We start from the raw sequence: 17,904 nt of genomic DNA on the forward strand, positions 1-17,904 counted from the left end.
TAATCCAGTGGCATAGCTAGGGGGGGGGGGCAATCCGCCCCGGGCAGCACTTTTCACATGAGATGCAATTTTATTTTTTGACGATTCTTCTATTTATGTTAGTAATTTTATTACTTAATTAGTTTTCAACAACTATACTTACAACTAAAATAAACATAAACATAATGTTTTAATCTTTCCTTATGCCATTTAGACTTTTTGTAATTTTTTGGTGTGTATTGAGAGGGGTGGCAAACTTAGGGAACGCCCCTGGCGGCAAAAGCTCTAGCTACGCCACTGATCCAATCCCATCCGTTTCAATTTATTTAATTATTTTCAAGTCAAATAAGTATTATCATCATCATCATCTGATCTCCATGGAGTCACTCATTATGGGAGGCACACACTATTGCACACAGTGCTCATCCAACTGTACCTTAAACTGATTCAATGTGTCTACATTAACAATTCACAACACACTCAGGAAATGCATTCCACTCACCAACCACTCTCCATGCAAAGAACCTACTCCTCACTCCCTCCTTATAGTCTCCAGCAATGGCCTCTTGTTCTACCCACTCTCCCAATTCTATGAAAAATCTCTTCCATGTCAACCTGATAACAATCCCTAACTAGCTTAAATGTCTCAATCATATCCCCCCCCTTCTTCCTATTCACGAAGCTTTGAAACTTACATTCTCTCAATCTGTCCTCATGCTATTATCATCATGAAAACCTGGCAACCAAATCTGTGCACAATAATTCATGAGACCTGATCAAGGTATTACATGATGGCATCATAATAGTTTTTTTTTTTTTTCTTCTTTTTGCATTTCAGGGTCCTCCACATCATTGCCATTGTCCGACATGATGTCTTCACAACTCTTGCAATGTGGCCCCCTGAATTTCAGGTCTTTGTTCACCATCACTCCATCTCTCTCTCATCTCCTCTACTTTCATTAAAGTTTCCCCACCAAGTGTATACTTTGCATCGTTGCATACCAAACCTCAAAACCATATATTTTTGCAACATTGAACTAATAGTTCCACTTACCTGCCCATTCGTGCAATCAATTCAAGTCCTCCTGTAAGGCCATAACATTCGCTTAACTCTGCATTGCTCTCCCCAATTTTGATTAATTGGCAAACAGCTGCATATCACTAGCAAAACCTATCCCAATATCGCTAACATACAAACTGAACAACAATGGTCCCAAAACCCACCTTCAGTACATCACTAGTGACCTTCCTCTTTCGGTATACTGCACGTATATACAACTTTCTGATACCTATCTGACAGCCAGTCACTGATCCAACTCTGTTATCTAATCCCATCTGTTTCAATTTATTTAACAGCTTGTTCTGTGGCAGTCTATCAAAAGCTTTTGCAAAATCCAAGTACACCACTGTATATGCATCTTCCCGGTCCAAGGTATTTGTCACTTATAATTTGAAGCTACAGCCTTATCTCTGCCTTTTATGCAGTGGAACAGTTTTTACCTTCTTTCAATCCCTTGGAACCTGTGCCATTGTACGGCTCTTATTAAACAGGCATGCCAATTCCTGGAACATTCCCTTAAGATGTGTGGTGAATGTTGGAAAATATTCCCTATTGCCTTGTTGACCTCAAAGTTATTTATTTCCTCAAATACCTCTTGCTCACTCACAATTAAGCTACCCTCTCCTGTGTCCTCTACACTTAAATTACTCATGATTCCACCCTTATCAGAATGAAACATTCTTATAAATTTATCATTGAATACCTCAACAATGTCTTCTACAGCAGTCACTATTCTACCATTTCATTCCTTAACATCATCTTACCATGATCATTATTCCTGATTGGCAAATTTCTGCTCATACTGCATGTTTGTTTTCCTTACCAACTCTCCTGACTTGTGAACAAAGTCAAAAAATATCCCTGTAAATCTGGTACTTTTATCTTTTCATAAAATGAAAGGGGTCTGCTAAAGCAAGATCTCCCTTTACCATGACGACTGTTCCATGGAATATTATATTGTATTCTATTCTTAACCAACCCCTCTAATAATTTAATACCACACAGATATACAGATTGATCTATAACTGGAATATGAAGTGGAACTATTTGCTTTCCATTCCTCCTTGGTATTCTCCTTGTTGCAACAAGTCAACAGTATAATCATATTTTTTGCACAATCCATAAAAATGTAGTGATTTATTATCCAATGTTGCACTGGTGTTACTATCTGATCTATGCATGCCTCCAGTTGATTTACTTCTAATCTTTTTAGTAATGGTCTCCCTTCTGGGCTTTGAACAAGATCATTCTCACCAATATGAAATGAAATTCATCATTAAAGAATTCCATGACTTACTGAAATGCAGATGTTTTTAGTTTCTCCAAACAGATTTTATTCTAACAATAGCATTGCATTTGAAAACATTTTTTTAAAAAATTTACTTGTACTAGAATAAGAATTTAGACCTTTGTCTTGTAAAAGAATTATCCTTCTCCACATTCCTTTCTCATAACTATTTTTTTTAATAAAAGCACCTTCCAAATCAATTATATTTTAATGTTTCTAGAATTTTAACCATGCTCTGCTAAGAGTTTCCTTGGATTGAAGAGTGGCTATCTGATAGGTATCAGCAAGTTCTGTATGGGTAGGCTTAACCATCAAATGGCCGGGACCATACCTTCAAACCGTCCCGGCTTGAAGGTATGGTCCCGGCCAGTTTGTCATTCTGTCTCGGTTATTTGGTAAAAATTTAAAAGTGCAGCCTCAGAAAATGGAGATTAGGCAACACGAATACCCCACTTTGACTCTGGCCTGTACGCTGCGTCATAAGTCATTGTTGAGCATGCACAATCTTAGTTGCATTTAGATTGTGAGTCGGTGTTTCTTTTCAGTGTGTTGTTTGCAATTTTTTTTACTTCATTAAATTAATGAAGTAAAAAAATAACCCAAAATGCCAAAAAGAAACTGTGTCTTTACAGATGAATTAAAAAAGGATTATCCGTTTTTGAAAAACATTTGTGGTCATATTGACAAAGTGAAATGTGAACAGTGCTCTTCAGAATTTTTGTGGCTCATGGTGGGCGTTCCAACATAAAAAATCACTTGACATGTGAGAAACATAAGGCTAGTCTAGCAGCGGCAGGAACTTCCTCAAAGATATTGTCATAAATTAAAGGTGCCGATCCAAGTGACAAAGAATTTTTAATAGCTGCTAAAGAAGCAACTTTTGCATTTCATGTTGCTATTCACAATCTTAGCTTTAAGTCTGCCAATTGTTTATCTAAATTGATATCAAAGCTTTTTGAAACAAAGTTTAGAAAGACTGGGTAGAACAAAATGTGAAGCTGTCATTGTTAATGTGATTGAACCACTGTTGTTTCAGCAACTTTGTGAAGATTTAAACAAAACAAATTTTGTGACGATATCAATTGATTCTTCCAACAAGAAAGAAATTAAAACTTTGCCATGTGTTCTGCAGTATTTTGCACCAGACTGTGGAGTAAAAGTTAAACTTTTAGACTTTCAATCAGTTCCTGGTAAAACTGCAGAAATACTGACAAACCATTTAATGCCAGTTATGAAAACTCATAATATAACATAACAAAAAAATTATTGGATTTTGTGGAGATAACTGCAATACCAATTTTGGGGGTGTAAAATGGAGAGGAGAAAACAATATTTACAGTCGATTGAAGAAGGAACTAGGAAGAAATATTGTGGGCATTGGTTGCAATGCCCACAATATTTCTTCAAACTGCAGTTGATGTTCTACCTATTGAAATAGAAGCTTTAGTAGTCAAAATTTATAAATATTTCCACATTTATACGGTTCAAGTCACTCAACTAAAAGCGTTCTGTGAATTTGTAGATGTAGAGTATAAAAAGGTTCTTCCACATGCCAACACCATTTTCTTTTACTACTTCCAGCTATTGACAGAATACTTGAAATCTATAAGGAACTGAAATCATATTTTATTTCACAAGAAAACTGTCCAGTGATGATAAAACAGTTCTTTGATAATGATTGTGGTGAAATGTATTTGTCGTTTGTGCAGGGGCAACTCAAATTGTTTAACAAATCTATCTTGATTATGGAAAGTACAAAAGCGAGTGCAACAGATATTGTTATTGAACTTAGAAAATTAAAAACAAATCTTGAAGAAAGGCGTGATAATAAATTTATACCTCATGAAGCAAAAAAGCTTTTAGAATACTGGAAAATAATGGAAGTATTAATATTAATACAATACCACAAGAGTTCACAAAATTTTGTGATTAATGTCTTTCTTACATTGAGCTTTGGGAAAACAGTTTTGGTGGAACAGAATCTTTTACTTGGATAAACAACAATGAATTAGCTTGGTCGGAAATTGAAGCTTCAGGTGAAAATTAATGAAACTCTCGCAAATAATGCAATAAACATGGATGAACTGTTTGATGAAGTGGTGATTGCAAAAGCTTTTTGGTCGGCAAACTATGACATTTTGAAAAATGCAAGTTGGGAAGGAAAATGGATACAACTATTCAGTCATTTCAAAGAAAGAACATTTCATTGCCCAATCTTGTACAAATTATAGAATACATTTTCAGCCTGCCAGGCACATCTTCACCTGTTGAAAGGATATTCTCAATAATGAATAACATATTATTATTATTTCCCAAGACCTCATGGAGTCAAAGAATCATCTGGGAGATCCTTTTATCACACACACATCTCATCATACCATGTCTTAAATACACTCAAACTCCTTGCACACCACACTCTCAGGCAAGGCATTCCAATCATTCACAACTCTGCACAAAAAAAAACCTGCCTCTCACTCCCCTACTCACACCCTCTTTATACAGTTTCCAGGGATGACCTCTGGTTCTCCCCTGATCTCCCACTATTCTCTGTAGAACTTCTCCACTATTGATCTTATAACAACCCCTTACCAACTTGTAGGTCTCTATCATATCTCCCCTCTTCCTTCTCTCCACCAGACTTTGCAAATTACATCTTCTCAATCTTTCCTCATACTCAACATTCCAGAGGTCAGAAACTACCTTAGTCATTCACCTTTGGACCAACAAAGACAAACAACCGAATATCCTGTTGCAATCCATGGACGATGTCATTGATATAAAGGTTATGATAGGTCCCCATTTGTAACCTTCTGCCTCTTTGATATTGCTCCACCATACACAACTCTCTGATACCTATCAGCCAGCCAATCATGAATCCCGTTGACCAAGCTGACATCCAGACCTATGTGCTGCAACGTAAATATCAGCTTATCATGGGGCACCCTGTCAAATGCCTTTGCTAAGTCTAGGAAAATGGCAGTATATGCCTTTCCCCTCATCTAATGCTCTTGTAACTTTATCATAAAATACTAGCATATTGCTAAAACAAGAGCACCTCTTCACAATTTCATTTTGACTCTCACTGATAACATTACCCACATCTGGCCAATGTATATGGTCCCTCACTACTTTCTCCAAGATCTTACTAACTACTGTAACTATTAGGCAACTGACTAATTCACTTTCTGATTTCTTGAATGTTGAATATGAGGAAAGGTTGAGAGGAGGCAATTTACAGTCTAGTGGATATGAGGAAGAGGAGCGATATGACAGACGTACAAGTTGTAAGGGGTTGTTATGGGATCAGTATTGAAGAGGATTTTCATAAACTTGTGGGAGATCAGGGGAGAACAAGGGGTCATCCCTGGAAGCTGTATAAGGAAGGTGTGAACAAGGGAGTGAGAAGCAGGTTTTTTTGCATGCAGAGTTGTGAACGATTGGAATGTCTTGTCTGAGAGTGTGGTATCTGCAGAGAATTTGAATGTTTTTAAGGCGCAGTATGACAAAGGGACCTCCTAGATGAGTCTGACTCCATGGAATCTTAGGATAATAGTTTTTCTACAAATAAATTATACAATTCATCTGAAATAAATAGCATATGTTTAATTTCTGGCTTTTATTGTTCTAGGGCATGGATGTCTATGATTTCCTTCCCTTTCATACATTCACTTACACACCCACACACACTCTCATTATAGAGTGGGAGAGGAGGGTTGGTTGTATTTAACTTGTATGCAACATTTGAACACAGAAGAATGCAGACATTTGGAGTGGAGAGGCTGTTGTTTTCGGCAAGTGAATGTGTTAGATGAGGAAACTAGACTTCCCAGGATGGAAGATATTCCGACAACACACACACACACAGAGAGAGAGAGAATGCAATGGTGCACAGATGAGTGGTGTGTGGAGAATAATAATAGTTATGGGAATACTGATGATGCACTGGTCTTTCTATATATATATATATAAATGCTAGCATTAGGAATAAAGGCAGTGAGTTCAAATAGCAGCACAACTTGGTTAACAGAGAGGATGTCCTGACAGGGAAAGAAATTGAATGGCATAGTCAGTGTTTTTTGTGGGATAGTATGTAATGATAAGGCATACTAGCATTTTTGTCAGGAACAATGTGTGACACAGATCCAGATCATTTAGAAATTTGTAATATTTCAATAATTTTTTTTTTTTACATTTATCTAGCAAGCGAATAAGCTTAGTTATTTCATTAAATTATTAAATTTACATTTTAACTATATGTATTGTTAAGATATTTTCTATTAAAAGTTTTATTAAATATTATATTATATATACTTTTATGTGTTATGTTCTTATTTCAAAAACATTAACATACTCTGAAGTAAAAATAAAGTAAATAATTTTAGTTTTCTTTTCATGTTCCATTTAATATTTTCAATTTTTTCTACTGACAAAGAATGTGTATTTATGGGGGGGAGGGTGAAGCACTGTGTATAGTATATTTCAATAGGATAGGAAAAGTAAAGAGAGTGGTGGAATGTTGCTTATGGTAAAAGAATTGTGCCCTATCAAGGTAGAGAATTAGAGGGAAAATGGCACCGATAGCTTTAACAGTATATGGTGTGAGGTAGAAGTAGATAGGATAGGATATGTTGCTACAGAGTACCAACAGGAAATGTTTAAGCAGATTAGTTTAGCAAGTGCAAAATAAGTGATCATTATTGGGAACTTTAACTATAGCAATAAAAACAGACCAGAGGAAACAGCATACAGTCTCATTTATCTCTCAAGAATTTTTGGAATTCCTGAGACAAATAACTTAGGCAGCATGTAGTAGAGGGAACATAAGAATCACAAGTTTCAGATTTGGTCATAGCATCAGAGGAAATGACTGTAACTGAGATGTCATTGCCTCCAGTTGATCAAAATGACCATATAGTTCTGCTTGAAGAAGTATCAACGAGGAAGGAATTTATATGGAATTATACAACATAACCCAAGAATTAACAACAGAAGATTTATGTGTTTTTTTTTTACTTCGTATTGTGGCAGGGTTCCACTCTGAGCTTCATATTTCATTACAAAGAATAATGCTGCTCATTCTTGAATACAGTTTATTCAAGTTGTAAAGGATCATTGCAATTCTTTTTTAGATCTTATTTTTCTCCAGCCAGACAGGAGTATTCAGTTTTCTGTCTTTTGAAAGAAAACTCATATTGAACTTTATATCTGTTCTTATTCACATCAATATCATTATCAAGTCTAGCACCATTGAGGTACTCATCCATCTCACTCACTCTTTATGCTCTGCTGAAGTGCTGTCCAAGTGTCAAGGGCACCATAAAATTCAAATTAAACAAGCAAAAAATAATAAAATGAAGTTTCATTAACAAGAACATGTGAGGTACACAATCTATAATACTTTCTTTTTAGGTCCTAACAATATTTTCAAGCAATTTATATATATATATATATATGATAAATATAATTGCCAATGGGCAGGATGGATGAAGAACAATTACTCACAAGAGGAGGGGAGGCTTCAGTCCACTTTCTCTTTCAGATTGGGGGTGAATGAAGTTTCACTGCAGACCTACAGTTTCAAAGCGTTCTCTATATATTCTACAAGAAAAACTTTTTTGTAGAACCTTAGTCTTTTTCTAAAGAACCCAGTGTTGGGTAAAGAGGTTGTTTTCAACAAGTTCAAACTGTTCATTATAACAAAGCTGCTGATCTACCGATATGGCCAAAATAAGATAACCCACATGATGCATAGTATTCGAAAAACACCAGGTTAGGCTAAAGGCAGAAGCTTATCCTTTGCAAAGCCTACAACAGAAGAAATTTTATTAATCACATGCAAAATAACAGTGAATCAAAAACATTGAAGTAGTGTGGCAATCCTCTCAGAAATATACCCTTGATATATACAGGGTGTTCGGGATAAATTTGACAGTTTCGTAAGGAAAAAGAAAATCTTCTTTGTATCTATTAAATTTAATGAATTGACAAAAAAACATTACAGGCAGAGTTAATTACAATACTATCAACAAGATTTACTCAAAATAACCACCATTAGCATCGATCACAGCTTCAATTCTGCTTTGGAACCTCGAACAAGCTGATGCTACAGTCTCCCTGGGAAGGGCCGCAAAAACTGTTTTAATTTTATCCATTAACTGGGCTTTTGTATTACTGGAAGTGCGATTGGTGTCTTTTTCAACTGCGCCCCATACAAAATAATCCATGGGGTTAAGGTCTGGGGAGTTTGGAGGCCAAACATTTGGACTGGTGAAGTCGTAGAAATTTTCAGACAACCATTTTTGACTTTTCCCAGAGGTGTGGCAAGGGGCCGAATCCTGCTGCCATACATACGGCCTACCATTGGCTACCCTTGTTATCCAGGGCTTGACTACAGTTAGCAACTCCACGAACAAAGCCCGAATTCCAATGCCAGGGTTCTTCAACACCTGTTCCTGCAGATTTGCGAGGAATTCTGCTGTACGAACGCAATCAGATCGTCTGCTAGGGATCTTTCTTCTTGCTACATCCTCGTAGTCACCATTGCAAGTCTCTAGTTCATGCCTGATTGTTTTTACTGTATTCAGGGAGCATTGGGCAGCAGTCGTAATATCCTTATTTTGATGGCGGGCACGAATCATCATGATACAAGTTATTCTCTTCCATGATTCAGGTGGGTTCCAGCTATCCATCCTTTCTGACATCTTGTATATGAATGAAGAAGGGTCCAAACTTTTAAATGAAGAGAAGTGTGTGTTAATACATGTAACTTACGGAAAAATATAATTAATTATAAATATGTCAAATTTATCCCGAACACCCTGTATATGGTTGATAACCACCTGGAGGACAGACAACAAAGAAACTCCATAACTGTCAATGACCTTATGAAACTATTAGGCAAGAAGGTAGTATTAATAAACATTCATTTCTTGCAGCAACAACACTTCAGTAAAGCATAAAGAGTGAGCCAGATGGATGAGTACCTCAATGGTGCCAGACTTTTGATAATGATGATGATGTGAATGAGAACAGATATAAAGTTCAGTGAGAGTTTTCTTTCATAAGAAAACTGAACACTCCTATCTGGCTCGAGAAAAATAAGGAGATCTATAGAAATGTAATAATCCTTTCCAACTTGAATAAACCATATCAAAAAATGAGCAGCATTATTCTTTGTAATAAAATTTTGATGCTCAGAGCAGAATCCTGTCATATCACAATGATCTCATCCACATATCTAATAAAAGATGGGCCTAGGATCAGTACCATCAACAGGGTGTAGCATAGAGGCAGCCTGCCTCATGGCGGCACTTAATAAGGGTGCTCACTCAGCCATATTGCAGTAGGCTGTATTAGGGCAACAAGATATTTTACAAATATATGCATTTACAGTACCGTTGACAGGGTGTAGCATAGAGGCAGCCTACCTCATGGTACCGCTTAATAAGGGTGCTCCGTACAGCAACAAGATATTTTACATCTGGTGTAGATGCAATAAAATTTATTTGAAGAATTAAAAAATTCTCTCAAAAATAATACAAGAGAAAAGTGGTCCTCACCAAATTTTATCATATACATTATATATATATATATATATATATATATAAAGTAGCTGAAGTAATGCAGAAGTCATATGACTTCTGCATTACTTCAACCTTGGTATCTCTCCTGGGTCTGGCTCCCACTGAAGAGACCTCAATAAAGGTTGAAAACCCATCTGAGTAGTGGCCCTTCACATTATGCATTGCATTATACATGCTTGAAAGGGGGGGGGGGTGCTTTGCATTATAGGATACATACTAAGGCAAGTGATATGAAGTCATTAGATATACAAGTAGCTCAGACATGAATATATTTCACATGCTAAATTTTGCTTTGCTTACTGCTTACTTGGGAAAAGGATTAAAACAAAGTATAAAATTTCTTGGTTTTATATATATATACACAGTAAACCTTTGCTGAACACGGGGGTTACGTCATTAATACATTGCACACACGGCAAAATAGCGTTCCGTAAAGTTAACTTTCTATGGAAAAAAATGTGTTAGGTATAGTTCAAATTAAGAAAGTATGTATGTATAATTTAAACTAACCTAAATATTGTTGTAATTAAAAGAGAAAAATGAAACAAATGTTAATTGAAAGGATTTTTATTACTGCTTAATAAGTAGGTACATGATACAATTCTTTATTTAAAAAGCTAGTGATTTTTGCTTGGGACAATGACTGACGAAACTCTTTAAAAGTTTCGCGGTAAGGAACGCAGAGTTTTTCAAATGCCTTTCATAAAGTGTCCTCTTCTTTCTTCATTTGGGTCAATCTCCATTGCAAAATCAGACAGTGCCTTTTTTAACAATTCGTTTAACTTCTTGTAAGTTAAAGGCGCTTTATCTTCTTCTTCACTATTGCTGCTTTCACTGTTGGCTGGTGTTACAAGATCATCCAATTCTTCATTCGTCATTTCTCGATCATCATTCTCAATTAATTCTTTGACTTCTCTTTCTTCCATATCTGAAAATCCTTCGCCGCCAATTGCTTTTGCAATTTGTATGATTTCTTTGGCTTCAGTTTCAATTGATGGAAATCCTTTAAAATTGTTGACAACTTCTGGCCAGAGCTAATGCCAGCAAGCATTCAATGTTGATGAATTCACATGTTCCCATGTGAGTTTAATCATTTCTATGCAGTGGCTTATGTTGAATCACTTCCAAAATGCCATTAGTGTGTCGTGCTTTCCTTCGTCTAGTGCTTTATTTGCAGAGGTGTAAACATGCCTGACATAATAGGCTTTGAATGTTTTTATGATCCCTTGATTGGATTAAGGAAGTGGTGTTAGGTAGGAGGAATAAAACCTCTACATTTGGATGCAATGTTGTGAGGGCTTCAGCATCGTGTCCTGGAGTATTATCGAGAATTAGGAGAACTTTAAAGCACAGGTTTTGCTGTTCTAAGTAATGTTTGACTTCTTTAACGAATGAATTTTCAAACCAGTTATTAAAGAGGGCTTTTGTTATCCAAGCTTTTCTATTCCACTTCCACACAACGGGCAATTGCTCAAAATTTTTTCCCTGCAATGCTCGAGGCGTTTTAGATCGATAAATGAGCAGAGGCTTGCACTTGAAGTCGCCTGATGCATTTCCACAAAAAAGCAAAGTGAGCCTATCCTTAAAAGCTTTAAAACCTGGGGCAACCTTTTGTGTCTTTGTGATGTAGGTTTGTTGTCCCATTCGCTTATAAAATATATAGGCCCGTCTCATCCGCATTGAAAACTTGTTGCAGAACATAACCTGTCTCTTCAATAAATTTCAAAAATTGGGGTTTGAATTTCTCTGCTGCTTCTTTATCTGCAGATCCAGCTTCTCCATGAAGCTTTACATTGTGCAAATTAAAACAACGCTTAAAGTTTTCAGGCAAGCAACCTTTGCTTGCTTGAAAGTCAATTTTCTCTGACGATTGGCCATCTTTATTTAAAATGAAAGAAAACAAATCTAAAGCTTTGTTTCGAATAGCAACACCACCCACAACTGAGCCTTTTTCGTTTACTTGATTGTCAATCCAAGCTATTAATGTTTTTTCCATCTTTTCAAATTGCAGAATTCTTCTTGAAACTTGAGCAACCTTTGCTGAAGTATCACCTGAAGCTTTGACACTAGACCGAATCTTTTCTTCATTTTCCCGTATTGTTCTTATGCTTGATTCATTTATAGCTAGTTCTCTTGCAAGCAATGAAACAAGTGTACCATTTTTCAACTTATCTAAAATTTCAATTTTCTGAGATAATGTCAAAACTTTGTCTTTTTGCTGCTTTATCATCTTCATTCTTCCTCTTAGAGGTCATATTGAATTTTTGAAATTAAAAGAAATACAAATGCAAAAGGAGAAGAGGATAAATAAACACGTGATTACAGCTCTGCTAACGTGAGTGAAATGATCGCAACTCGGTCTAGGTTACTCAGCTAGCAGGCAGTGCCAAAGCTCTGCAGCGTACCGCGCATGAATGAAATTCTAGCGTTGGACAAATTAAATGGAAACAATTAAGATAACGTGCATGTGTAAAATCGCGTTCTGCAAATCTGTGCTCGGCAAGGGTTTACTGTATATATAATATATATAAAATCAAAATCTTGTAGAAATTTATCCCAACGTAACCACCGTCCTAAGGATACTGTGAACAATTCCTGTTAGCATAGCAAGTTTGGATTTGGAAAGAAATTTTTTCAAGCTTAAACTGATTAAAAATTATTTGCGAACAGCAATGACCCAAGAAAGATTGGTTGGTCTAGCAACTATATCGATGGAGGGGGACAAATCTTATAACTTTTCTTTATATAACTTATATAAATAACTTATATAAAATATAAATTATATAACTTATATAAAATATAAATTATATAACTTATATAAAATATAAATTATATAACTTATATAAAATATAAATTATATAACTATAATTCAATTTTATTGTGTGATATCCCTGTAGAGCAAATATTTAATTAATATTATTATGCAATTGTTTTGCATTAATGTTTCTCTTGTAATAAAAACTATATAATAGTTTTATACTATTATATAGTTTTTACATAATAGTATAAAATATATGCAATTGGGGATTTTCTTATATTTTTGTCTTATAATCCATCAGGGGCGATATTTAATTGTTTGCCTCAGGGTGCGATCTAATCTGGCGACTGTCCTGGGCATTTAGTTTAGTTTATGTGCTTATTATATTCTCTCAATCTTGTTGTTAATGATGAAGCTAAAAGTACAGTTTGGAATAATTGAACAACTATTCGACTTTTTTTCCCTTGATCGACGAACAGGTGTGAGGTTCTTTTGAAACACCTACCAAACATGACAATAAAAAGGTTGTCTGATACTTGATGGGAAGCTTGAACTGCAGCAATCAAACCAATTCGATTTCAATTCTGTGAAATTTATGATGCACTCGTGGAAATATATGAAAATCCTCAATTGACAGGTTCAACTGGAAATGAAAAAAATGCACTGCTCATGACCTTATTTTCTTATTTTCAATTACATAATAATAAATATTATGTAATTAATGCATTAATGTTTCTCTTGTAATAAAAGCAAAATTGCAATTGGAGATTTTATTATATTTATGCCTTATAATCCAGCAGGGGTGATATTTCATTGTTTGCCTCAGGGTGCGATCTAATCTGGCAATGGTCTGGCCCAGGATAGATGTAATTGAGCAGTCACTGTTCAGATCATTCCATAAAAGTAGTATGTGAGAGTGGAAGAAAGAACCACTCGCTGCAGTATCCTATTTACTGATAAAACTTCTTATAGGTGGTCAGAATGGATGACAAAATTGGAGAGATCAGTATCTGTGAGAAAGTCAAGTGGCAGTTTTAATTGTTTCATCTAGAGCATCAGTTCCCAACCGGTGGTATGCATACCCCTGGGGGGGGGGGGCATTCAGGGGTACGCGAAAAATAATCAGTAATGGTGGAAAAACAAATTTTACATTAAGATAGGCACTGAACAAATGTGTCAGTATTTAAAAACAGCTATTTTAAAAACAAGGGGTACAGTTTATAGAAATCGATTTAAAAGGAGTACACAAGTGGAAAATGGTTGGGAACCACTAGAGGACCATTCAAGGAGAGACAACAATATCTGGGCTGATTAAGAGAGCAGGACAAAGATGAAGCCATAAAACTTTGTGCTTGTTTAATTTGAATTTTATATTAATAGTGTGCTTGACACTTGAGAAAATTTCTATAAAATAAAAAAAAAACTTGAGTAAGTCTTCTGTTGTTAATTGCTGTGTAATTATTCTACTTAACTTCACACTAACATAAGGCAAGTGACAATCAACTCAGCAGTACAATAAAATAGGAGGAATGTGAAAAGAGAGAGATCAATAATGAACGGGAGCTATTTAAGAAATATTTGCCAATAGCAATGGTAGATAGCATACTCTGAATGTGAGAAATGAAGTAGTTTGGAATAAAATGGAATAACTACAGAAATTGCAGACGAAAGAGGTTACATGACACAGAGAGGGGCAGACAATAGTTTGAGGAGTTAAAACAGTGGTCGATATGACATTGTTAGAGGTTGACAGAAAAATATAAGACATCATTGTATGGGTAATATTTAATTCGGTTAACTTGGATTACCTCCATGACAAAAGACATGGAGGTAATGACAACGCAATTAAGAGTGAATCGTGGGATCAGTATCTCCATCTTACAGGTCCTATTCATGGACCTGTAAGATGGAGTAAGGTCGTGAAAATAGTTACTGAGGCCAATCAAGTAGGCCAAAATGACGTATTTACCAATAAACGGATGTTGGTGGTTCCTGCCGGCCGGCGCAGTGGGAGCGAGACTGCAACACATGCTTGGTTCTTATTTACTGATACTTACAAGTATTGGATCCCAGTCCCATTTTTGCGCATTGACATACAAGTGAGCGTTAATGTTCTAAAATTCATCAACATACATATTATAATTCAATCGTTATTCATTCAAAAACTAAACTCCTCTATGTTGAAGAGTTGAGCAGCACTGGTAGTAATACCAGTGATAGTAATAGTAATAGTAAAATAATAATATATTATATTATAATATATATTATAATACTATATTATATTATAATATATTATAGAACAATAAACACTGTAACTATAAAATAAACAATCTAAAAACTCACATAAGAGTCTTTTTTTACTTGTCCAATTATAATTACGTAATAGTAAAATATGGGGGGGGTCGATAAAAAGTTAAGAAACGCTTGAAGTGGTCAACGGGCAAATGACTTTGGCGACCCCTGAGTTAGAAGCTCAAGCTACAAACATGTCAGTATAGTAAAGGGAGGAAAAATTCATGTGAACAAACAACCTGGCAAGAGAGAGGGTAGATGGGTGACCAATGCAGATTATTATTATTATTATTACCCCAAGACCTCATGGAGTCAAAGACTCATCTGGGAGTTCCTTTTATCACACACAGCTCATCATGCCATGTCTTAAACACACTTAAACTCCTTGCAGACACCACACTCTCAGGCAAGGCATTCCAATCATTTACAACTCTGCACGAAAAAAACCTGCCTCTCACTCCCTCTTTATACAGTTTCCAGGGATGACTTGGTTCTCCCCTGATCTCCCACTATTTTCTGTAGAACTTCTCCAGCATTGATTCTATAACAACCCCTTACCAACTTGTAGGTCTCTATCATATCTCCCCCTCTTCCTCCTGTCCACCAGACTCTGATGATGTAGTATAGCTATTTAATGATCACCTTATTAAAATGTTTCACCTAGTAAAGCACTTCATTCCTCTAGGAAGAAGGAAATATTAGAGTAAGAGAATTTATTCTGAATACTGAGGCACTACTATAGAGGTTGGTAAGGCAGTGAGACTAGGTAGGATTTCATCACATGTTTAAGGGAACATATTAAGGAGATTACCATGAGACTGACTTGGCTGTTTAGTGAAGATTTTACAACAGGATAAGTTCATGAAAAGTGGAAGGAGGACAACATTGCATAAAGGTGGACGTAATAGTACCACTGACTAGGAAAAGGGGCGATATGATTGAGACATTCAAATTACTGAAGGGTTTCTATAAGATTAATTCAGAAGATATTTTTGAGAATAGGACTGGTGGTGGGAGGACTAGGGCCATATATGGAAGCTGGGCAAGAGTGTGGTTAGCAAGGATGTTAGAGCTAGGTTTTTTACTTGGAGAGTGGTGAACGAGTGGAATAAGCTGTCTGTTGTGGGTGCCATGACTGTGAATGAGTTCAAAGCAAGGTATGATAGATACTGTGTGAATGTTGAATAGTCATTCTTGACATGATGTTAGGGCCTCCCTCGATGAGTCTGTCGACTCCTTGGAGTTGCCTGGCATAATAATAATAATTTAACATTCGATCAGAATCTACTCGGACATGACACAAAGAAAATTAGTATAAAAGAGCCAAGAGTGCCTATATTCTATTTTTACTATAACTTGGGTGACATTGTGAAAATATTTATGAAAGCCAGCATGGATTTATTATGAGACATTCTTGTTTTAGTGATCATCCTTGGGTTGAAAGGAGTTAGAGTGTAGTTTGGAAAGTTGAGATGAATAGTGCTGGCGAGAGGTGAAATTTGAGTTTGTGCCAATAAGGGTCTTGCACGTTTCCTATGCAATGCTTGCATCACTTGATTTCTGCACTAAATTTTCTTGTTTGTAGTCTATAACCCAAATGTTGTCTCCATTTTGATATTTTTTTTTCAAGTTGTTTGAAGCCGAGGTCCTTGTTCTCTCTGGGAAAAAGTTAAGTCAGGTCAAGCACATATGCTCAAGTTGGAGAGGGGGGGGTCTTGAACTTGTTGTTAAATCACTGTTATTAGTTTAACTGTCTTTTAGATCTAGTTTTAGATTCAGATCTAGTTGCCTATTATAATAGAGTAACAACGGACAAGGGAAAGATAAAAATAGCATCTGATAAAGTGCCACATAAGTTGATTAAGAAGTAGTATCAGAGAATAAGAAGGCTACAAGCGAAGTTTCAAAGGGATTCATTGCTGTTCAAATCTATATGCCGATGACACTGTCACTGGATTACAGCAAGATATTCAGTTGTTTGCAGATGAGGTGAAGTTTAGGAGGATTATTATTATTATTATTCAGGCCTCCGTGGAGTCAAAAGAATCATTGTGTCAGGTCCTTTCTAAGAAACATAAGTCTATCAAGACTCATCGAGGGAGGTCAATCCTAGGAAACACAAAGTCTATCATACCACTCTTTAAACTCATTGACCGTTCTCACTCCCACCACTCTACCAGATAATGCATTCCATGGTTCAACCACCCTCCATGCAAAGAAACCACTCCTCACCCTCTTTCTCACAGTTTCCTTTCGTAACTTCCAGGGATGGCCTTTTGTCATGACTCCTTCCTGCTGTTCAACCAAGTGAAAGAACTCCCCAGTATCAACCCTGTAATCACCTCTCAACAGTTTAAAAGTCTCAGTCTCAATCATTATTAGTAATAGTGCCATTGCTCTCTCTCTTCAGGAAAATTTGAATAAGCTGGAAAGGTGAGCAATGTAAAGGGGGGGGGGGTATTCGTTTAAGACTGATATTGAAAGGTTTTGAGATGGGATACTTGCTTGATAGAGTTATATGGGAACAAGTAAGAGATCTTGGGATAATTACATATAGAAATTTGAAGTTCAGAGGATATATTACAAAAGTTGTGAGGACAACCTAGACTGCAGTATTGAGAAGGATACTGACCAGCAAAGATAACAGTAGCAATTCTATTGTATGATATCCTGGGCTACATCTGGATTGTCTTGCTCAGATCTAGTCACAAAGATTTGAAGGCAATGAAGTAACTTTGGAAAGAGTGTAGAGGTGGATAACAAAAATATAAGGAAAGTACAATGTTGATTAGGATAGACACAGTATGCAAACTACAGAGTTTGGTGGGGAGAAGATAAAGGGTGAGGGATAAGGCAGACATTGAAGCTGTTGAAAAGTATTTACCAGACTGAAAGTGGGGAGATTTTTCATATGATAAAAAAAAAAAAAAGGGAAAGAATGAGA

Source organism: Typopeltis vanoorti, chromosome 1, assembly GCF_054136105.1.
Source record: "Typopeltis vanoorti isolate ZY-2024b chromosome 1, IOZ_Tvanoo_1.0, whole genome shotgun sequence".
NCBI classification, from domain to species: Eukaryota; Metazoa; Arthropoda; class Arachnida; order Uropygi; family Thelyphonidae; genus Typopeltis; species Typopeltis vanoorti.